The sequence below is a fragment of the Lipophrys pholis genome (genome assembly GCF_963383615.2).
Source record: "Lipophrys pholis genome assembly, chromosome: 8".
NCBI classification, from domain to species: Eukaryota; Metazoa; Chordata; class Actinopteri; order Blenniiformes; family Blenniidae; genus Lipophrys; species Lipophrys pholis.
In genome coordinates this window covers 23,128,762-23,137,150 of record NC_137630.1, presented here as the reverse complement: position 1 = coordinate 23,137,150, position 8,389 = coordinate 23,128,762, and positions in this window count along the sequence as shown.

Sequence of the window (8,389 nt, the reverse complement as noted above, 5' to 3'; positions counted from 1 at the left end):
GTGGGAGTTTCCAAAGAAAACCCATGTATGCGAGCAGAGAGCATGCACGCTCGCATGTGGAGTTTCCATGTTCTTCTCATGTGTGCATGGGTTTTGTCTGGATTCTCCCACAATCCAGATACATGCATTTAAGGTGACACTTTTTTGCCCATGTATGTATGTGTGTTTGGCCTGTGACTGTCTTTTGACTGGTGACCTTCAGGATGCTATTGACCTGCTGCTGCTCATTATCAGCAGGGGTCGACTCCAGAAGATGAATCGAATTGCATTGTACAATGGTGTACAGTGACCCAGGAGAGTCAAAGCAAATCCAAACGTGGCAACATGTTATGCCAAAACCACAATAGAGGTTAACTTATTAGAGGTTTCCAGACTTTCCAAAAGTAGAATGGGAGGCAGAGCTTTGAGCGATAAAGCTCCTCTCTTGTGGAACTGGCCTCCTGTTTCAGTTCAGGATGCTAACACAATCTCTACAATTTGTAATTGTTAAGCTTAGCCTTAAAACCTTCCTTTTTAATTAGGATTATAGCTCAGCCATACTCACTTCACCCTGGACCATTTCTTTTAGTCAAGCTGCTATAGATTCTGGCAGTCTTTCTTTGATGCACAGTGCTCCTTCTTTTTTTTTTCACCCCTGTTCATTCATATATCACCATTGCACAACTACATGCATCCCTTTCCTGTAGTCTGTGCTCTATTCTTGCTGTTGTTTCTCTCTATATCTATTGCTGACTGTGGAGCCAAACTTTTGTAATCTTTGTGCCTCTTTCCCCGATCAATTCATCACTTCTGTCTGATGTCAATTTGTTTGTTTGTTTGTTGCTCCATGTCCTATTTTTACTCTCTTGATATCCCATAAGTCCAACCAGTGCAAACAGAAATCCCGCCACCTGTGAATCAGGATCATCTAAGGCTTTCTTTCTGGTAAAAGAAGAGTTATTCTTCTTCACTTTCGCCAATGCTTGCTCACATAAAATATTTAAAAAAAAAAAATTTTTGGGGGGGGGGGTGCCATGTTATATTTGGTTCTCCATGAATAAAACTGTGTAATTGAACAAGACACATGGGACATAACACAACTTCAAAGCACAAGACATGGCACATGGCCTACGTTGCAGAACTCTTAGCTGTAGTAAAGAAATGTTTTGACTGGCAAGTTTAAACCACAGTTGGACAAGACGTTTTAGAGACCGCACAGTGGCGTAGTAATGAGCGCTCTTGTCTAGTAGCAAGATGTCTGTGGCTTTAAATCCTTTCTCTGTGGACTTTGCATATATACATGGGTTTCCTTCGGGTCCTCCATTTTTGTCCCACAATCCAAAAGCATCCATTTGAATATAACTGGTGATTTTAAAGTTCACTTTGGGTTAGGCGAAATAAGTGTGTAACTTCAGCCTAAACCCTTTCAGTCTGTACAACTGTCAACCTATGGATGAAAAATTGCTCCTGCTTATTTTATTTTGTTGACCACTGACCGAAGAAATAAATAAATACAAAAAAAAAATACCAAAAATGTGAGTCCGCTTTTGCCCTGTGATGATTTAGTGACCTGTCTGGAGTGTACCCTGCCTTTACCTATAGTTTGACACTTGTGCATATGTTTAAAACTGATATGCAGTCATGTTGTGTTTTGTTTTTTATTGTTATTTAAATAGTTTCGTTTGAATTGTGGTGACCCTTCTGGGACACCACAGTGGTCAGGACTGTCTTCTTACCCGAAGAACATCTGGGTTTGAATCTCAGCCCTGTCTGTGTGGAGTATGCATAATCTCCGTCTGCCTGCATTCGTTTTCGTTTCCTCCCACGCATATCAAAGACTTGCATGTCAGTAGGTTAATGAGCGACTCTAAATTCTAATAACTTTCTAAATTGACCATATGTGTGAATGTGCGTGTGAGTAGCACAAAGGGAACGCCTGTCCTTTTGTGTTAGTCCTGCATTTGACTTCTGATGGATCCTAGGGTGTATTCTACCTCTCCAAATGTCAGCTGGAAGGTGCTCCAGCTCCCCGTGAGCCTTATTTGGATATAACGATCATGAGAATAGATGGATAAATTAAACTAAAATGAACTGACATGCGACCCTCGACTATGCTGCTTCTACCAGGAGTTGAATCCTGGAAGGCCACATGTTTCCCCAACATGTCTCTGGTCCAACACACCTGTTTGTAATGAGTTGCTCATTATCTGGCTTTCTGCAGAGCTTAGTGATGACACATTTATTGGATTCAGGTGTGCCGGTGCAGCCAAACACTGAAAATGTGCAGGACAGTCTGCTTGTCTGTATTACTGAATCGAACTGACAGGTATAGAGGAGTGATGGATGTTTGGATGGAAGACCGATTTATTGAAATGAATAAACTGACACCACATTGTAATGTTATGCTATCTGCTGTGATCAGTCACAACAGAGCGTAATGATCCAGAAGAAAGTTTAACAGCACACAAAAAGCCAAGCAGTAATATCAATTTCAGGAACAGTATGCATATATATATATTTTAAAATGTGTATTTAGTAATTACATTAAGACCAAACCCTCAAAAATGAAAATTTATGATTTTTAAGTAACCTAAGCAGTGTAACTTTAGTTTTACACAACAAATTTACATGTGGTATACACACAATCACACAAGATTTATTTAATATAATGGATAATGTACATAATGCTTGCCTCACAGTGAACATAAACCTTCAAAAGGTTTATTTATTTTTCATTACTCTCTTAACTAACTTTTGTATCCTAAGAAGCAAGATTATTGTAAATGAAATGTTTAAAAGTTAACCAAATTAACTAAAATCGATATTAGTTAAAAAAAAAAAAAAAGAAGAAGCTACAGCATCTCCACTACCAACAAACACTTCAACAATACACACAGCACACACTTTGACAGACCTTGACTTGGAGAAACTGCTACAATAAATTAATAATAAAGTATTTATTGATGAATAACTCCAGTTCAGACTTTTGCAAGGTGCCTGTGGCCACTGAAGAAGCTGAGGCTTTCAGGTTTGGTCAGCTCTGCAAACAAAGTCTCCATCAACATCACCACAATATTTGTCTTGACTTAGATTAAATAAACAGAGGCCTTTGTCATCCCAGTTTAGTCTTTTGGTCTCAAAAAATTAATTATTATTGATCTAGCTATCTTCTGTAGCCTCTTCATCCAACTTAGAGCCATGTGGCTGACAGCTGACAGCGGTTGCTAGGCAGGACAGACTAACGACAGGTGGCGAGTCCATCACAGGTCAAAAGTCGATGACATGAAAGGTATATATTTTGAAACTATCAATAACAAATCAATACAAAAACCTGATAGAAAAAAAACAATTACGTCCAACCCAAGCGTCATTCATTTATTCATGCAGCCAGCCATTCAAACAGCTCATCATTAATCTATTAAGATATGATTTTAATTCAATACTTGTTTAGACAGGTTTACACAAGTGAACTTTGCATATTTTTGTTGTACATTTTTGTTCCAAATGTTTGATGCGAAGCTAATTAAACATAAAATTAGTCCAGTATTTCAGTATTAAAAATACGTGAATTTGACCTGCGGAATCAGATCCGTCACACATGAACACTGGAAGTCATCACTTTACATCTGTATTTAGTTGACCATTTGAACCTCCAGTCAAGAACATGCAATACACAAATTCTCACCCCTAGGTGTCACTGACAGCTACCTGTATATCATCTTACAAGGCAAATGAAAATAATTAGGAGACAATAAGCTCCTTTCGAAGATTGTGATTTTCTACAAAATAACAACTAAGTTTCAATGCAGTGTAAAATGAGGAGCAGATCTAAAAAACATCTCAAATGAATTTCCCCCTGGTTTGTTTATATGGGAGATCATTTTCTGGCCATAAAATTGGTCAGGAGATAAAACATGAATTGTTCACAGATTGCTCATTATACACACTGAGATCAACTGGCAGCATTATTTCTGATCCAAACTCTCATCTGCTTTGAAGACATTACAGCAATGCTCCTCGAGGATTGTGCCACTTGTGGACACAAAGATGCACAACTTGATTGGAGAATACACGATGGTTTTGAAGTGGTTTGCATAATGCTGCCTTGTGCCAAAGGTGACATATTGTTTGAGTCAGAGAGCATTAGCAATAAAAGCCCATCCCTGGCTGGTGGTGTGTTCAAGTAGGCTCACTTAAATAACAACCATATAGTTCCAGCTGCAGCAATCTGTGATATACACACTGAGCGTGCATACTAAAGAGGAAACGTGGTCTAAATTGATGAGTGCTTCAACTTGGTCTGACTTTTTCATGGTTTTTCTCGGTTTGAAATCAAATGACATATCTTTCTTCGGTACAGTGATGCCAGTGGAGAATGAAACCCGAGAAGGAAATACCGCTTTCATTTATTTTGACAAGGCTGCACTATGAGGGCTTCAGTCTTACGTTTTAAGATCCATCTTTGCTCTCGCTCTATGGGCAGCACACTTACATCTGATGTCAGGAGTAAATGATGTAATGTCTGTGAACATGGAAAACAATACCTGAATGTCACGCTCAGTGACTGTACTTCGCATGAGGTTCAGGACTAAAACAAAAAACACTTAGCGCAGAACTGAACCCATTCCAAAAGAATTTTGCTTCAATGATTTTAGCTCTTTTGGTAGATCGTGGTGTGATAGCAAAGATAATGGTTGGAATGTTTTGTTAGCAGTTTCTGCCCAGATATCTCCACGAATAAATTCCTGCCTGCCATACACTAAATCACCTATTGTGTTAGGAATAATAGCCCCCCCATTTTACTAGTGGGCAGCCGTAGTTATGCAGGTGGATACGAGACCTGAAATCTTATAAGCTTTCACCTCTGCTCTTCAAATAGACACATGCTGCAGCACCCGTATGTTGCACAGAAACTATTTTCCATGCATCACAAATGGCTGCAGCAGCTTTGCAATCTTGTCTGGTGTCGTCTCATCTGGCATGCATCGGCAGTCACATCCTTCCTGCTGTGAAAAAGGGGACCTTCTCTTGGCCACCGTGCTTCACTCGTCCCAAACAAATGTGTGCGAGGAGCCGTAGCACTTACACAGTGGCAATATTCTTAACTGGTTGCTCTGCTTTTAACAGAAATGTAATGGGCTCTGGAAGGGTCACTGCTTCACATAGTTTGGGAAGTACACAGCATAAAGGTCCCCAAGGTGTGAGACAGTAAAAACTGCTGTAGGTAGGCATAATAAAAGGTGTCACTATCCAGTGAAATCAGCTTTGCCTCAGGGAGCAATTCTTGGGTGTTCCAAGAAATGTAAAAGAGGTCAGAATGGCTCGAAAGATAACTAACAAACAGTGCTTGTCATAAGAGATGCAGTGAGAATCTTGACTCTGCAATATTTGGAGTCACTTCATTCCCAGGCAATGTTTTATTAAGTAAACCATAATATAAGAAGTTAAAGAATTTCATTAAATATGATTTTACTCTTGAGAAGTACTATTTGCTTTTATTTGCAAATCAACATGGTGTAAATAACATAAAATGGAGAGAACTGGGCAAGTGCACATTACAGTCTTAAATCCTTTCACACAATCCAGTACATGCTTTAGATTCCCTTGCCTTTTCTATTTACAGCCATTAGATGAATAGAGCTGAGTGGTTTTGCATTTGCAGTTCTATGCCTTTGTGACCATGAACAATCTTGGTCAATAGATTGAATTTAAACTGCATTGAATGTTAAATACCATCGTCTTTGTCATTAAATTCACTCCCATACTCATACATACACATACTCAAAGTCATTTTATAACAATGATAGCCTAATTTGAATTAATATTTAATTTTAACACATACTTGAAAATCTGTAAAATATTCATTTGACAAGTGAACCACATTGAAACTTATTTTGCTGTAGCTAAACCACAAGTTGGTCTATGGGCCAGTTCCCCTCTGCAGACATGCAGTTTAACTAGAGCCTGGAAAGTCTTTACAACACACAGGTGGAAAGTCACTTTCACCACATTTCTTTTGGGTCCTAATCCCCCCCGTAGTGTATCCCCCCCCCGTTGAGCATCAGTACCGTGTCTTTGCTGGTTTACTTTAAGACTTCCTCCTCACACTGTAACTTTGGGACCTGGAGCAGTGCACTGATAGAAAACATATTTGAGTACACAAGAAAACCATTTCTTTCAGAAGGTTTTCAGTGGTTATTGGCCATTAGCCACGTCAGGTTTTTTTTTTTGCTGGTCAGCACTAATGTTAGAGGGCAGAATAATGTGGTACATTGTATTTGTGTGTACTAGTTGCTGGGAGTCAACTAGAACACACATTACTCAATACTCTAATGAGATTATATGTGAGGATGATTCCAGTCATGATCAATTAGTCTTAATGTAAATGCAATATATCAGTTTCAGGCATTTCACGATTGCCTTTCTGACCTTACAAAGGTTATGACAAAGACTATCCGATGCACCTGTTTAAACAAAGGGAGAGGAGCAGGACAATGTATCACACAATGGACAGATAACATTAAAGCCTGCTGCGTTTGGGGCCCCCATGTAGACAATGATGTCACTATCACTGGCAATGAAAACCCTGAAGAACATCCAGACAGTTTTATTGTCAAAAGACCTGAGGCAAGAAAGACCTCTCTGGTCAGAGAACAAATAATAAACATTGTGCATTCAAATTTAATTTGATATTCCTGATCTGAAAAAGTAAAAAAAAAATGCCCATTAGGTAGAATATTCCGAGGTTGAGGTGTAGTCCGACTTATGCAGTTATTAGTGGCATAAGTCACCAGTCAAACATGCATGAATGAGAAATTACAACAGTGTGGGGTGCAATTAGCTCTTGCAAATCAGTGCGTGTCAGATGACATTATCTCACAAGCTGAGAGCCATTACTGCTCTGAGAGTTTCTCGCGCCAGAAGAGTCAGGAGGGGTTAACTACTGTGGGGGAACAGACCATTTGGCCTCTGCTGGCAACATGAGGACATCTCTTTCTGGAGTCTGAGGGCCTCAGATGGCATGAAACCACACGGCAAAAAGCATTCATAGATTCATTTCTGTTCTCTCATTGCTTTTTTATGACATAGCTGATTTGTTTTTATGTCGAGGGTGTTAAAAGTGTACAGTTTCAAACGGAAACCAGCACATTTAGCTGTTGGAATGAGACAAGGGATAATTTCTTTCTGATGCGGTAATTGCTAAAACAGACATAATAGTGCTGAGGGCTCGGGGTAATGTGTTATGCAATCTTTGTCATTTGCACTACATGTGTGGAAGAAAAGCTAATGCAAAATACTGTGATGATAATTTTACTCTTCTTCCCTATTCTTATTACTATCGACTCCTCTACAGGGCAAGAGTGCAGTGGTGAGTAACAACCTTAGAAGTCCATGTTATTCATGATCATGTGAGTGGGTCAGTAGTGGTATGAACCTGAGTTCAGTCGACCTCATATTTCTCTCCCGTGGGTGTACAACACAGTTTGACCCCATAAAGGTCAGGTTGAGTTAATATTCAACCCTGATCTCTGAAAAACTGTCATTAATAAAAGTCCTTTTTAAATGATCAATGTCACTTCAGTCGATATGCTTTGAAGATGATTTGGCTTTTAGCTGTGGAGGTTGCTGGGTATGTCGCACCTTTGGTCCGTTGCATCATATATATAATACTTGACTTGTGCATTGGATGAGAGATAAAGTTGATATTGAACCAGAAGAAACACCAAAAGAAGCCGGGAGGTCTGTGCAGCTGTGCCTGCCTTTGATTATAACGAAGAGAGAAAACTAATAATGGAGCCACTGAGTCATCCCTGTCATTGATTAGTCAAGGGAGACCCCTGAAACAAAAGTGACCACTGGCCTTACTGCCCCATGTGCCTGTCTGATCAGTCTAATCATTGAATGAGACAGCTTTTGTCCACATTCTCACTGGTGACTCACTGACCCTCAGGATTAAATTTGGGGGGGGGGGGGGGGGAACTTGAGGAATACTGATGAGATCAAGTTTACTTGTGTCTTTTTGTATGACTCCTTTGTACCATTTAGTATATCAAATTTGAGTAATTACAGCTTTAATACAGTTAACTTGCACCAAAGTGCAGCAGGAACTCACAGACACGTGATTTCTAAGACAGCTTGTATGAGTTTGATTTATTACTGTGGTTTGCTGGCATTGCAGCGAGAGAGGGCAGATTAAGATTAATCGGGTTTGCAGTTTTCAAAGATAGCTTTGCCACAAACAAACAGGGAACAATTCAGTTATTTCTACCTCACTATTATACTCGTTTGATATCAAATCACAAGTGGCATCAGCATGACAGCATATCCCCTTTTGGGTATATCCCTCCCCAATGTATATTCTTATATTCCTGTTGAATTTCAGTGAAAGGGAACACATGCATCTTTACAG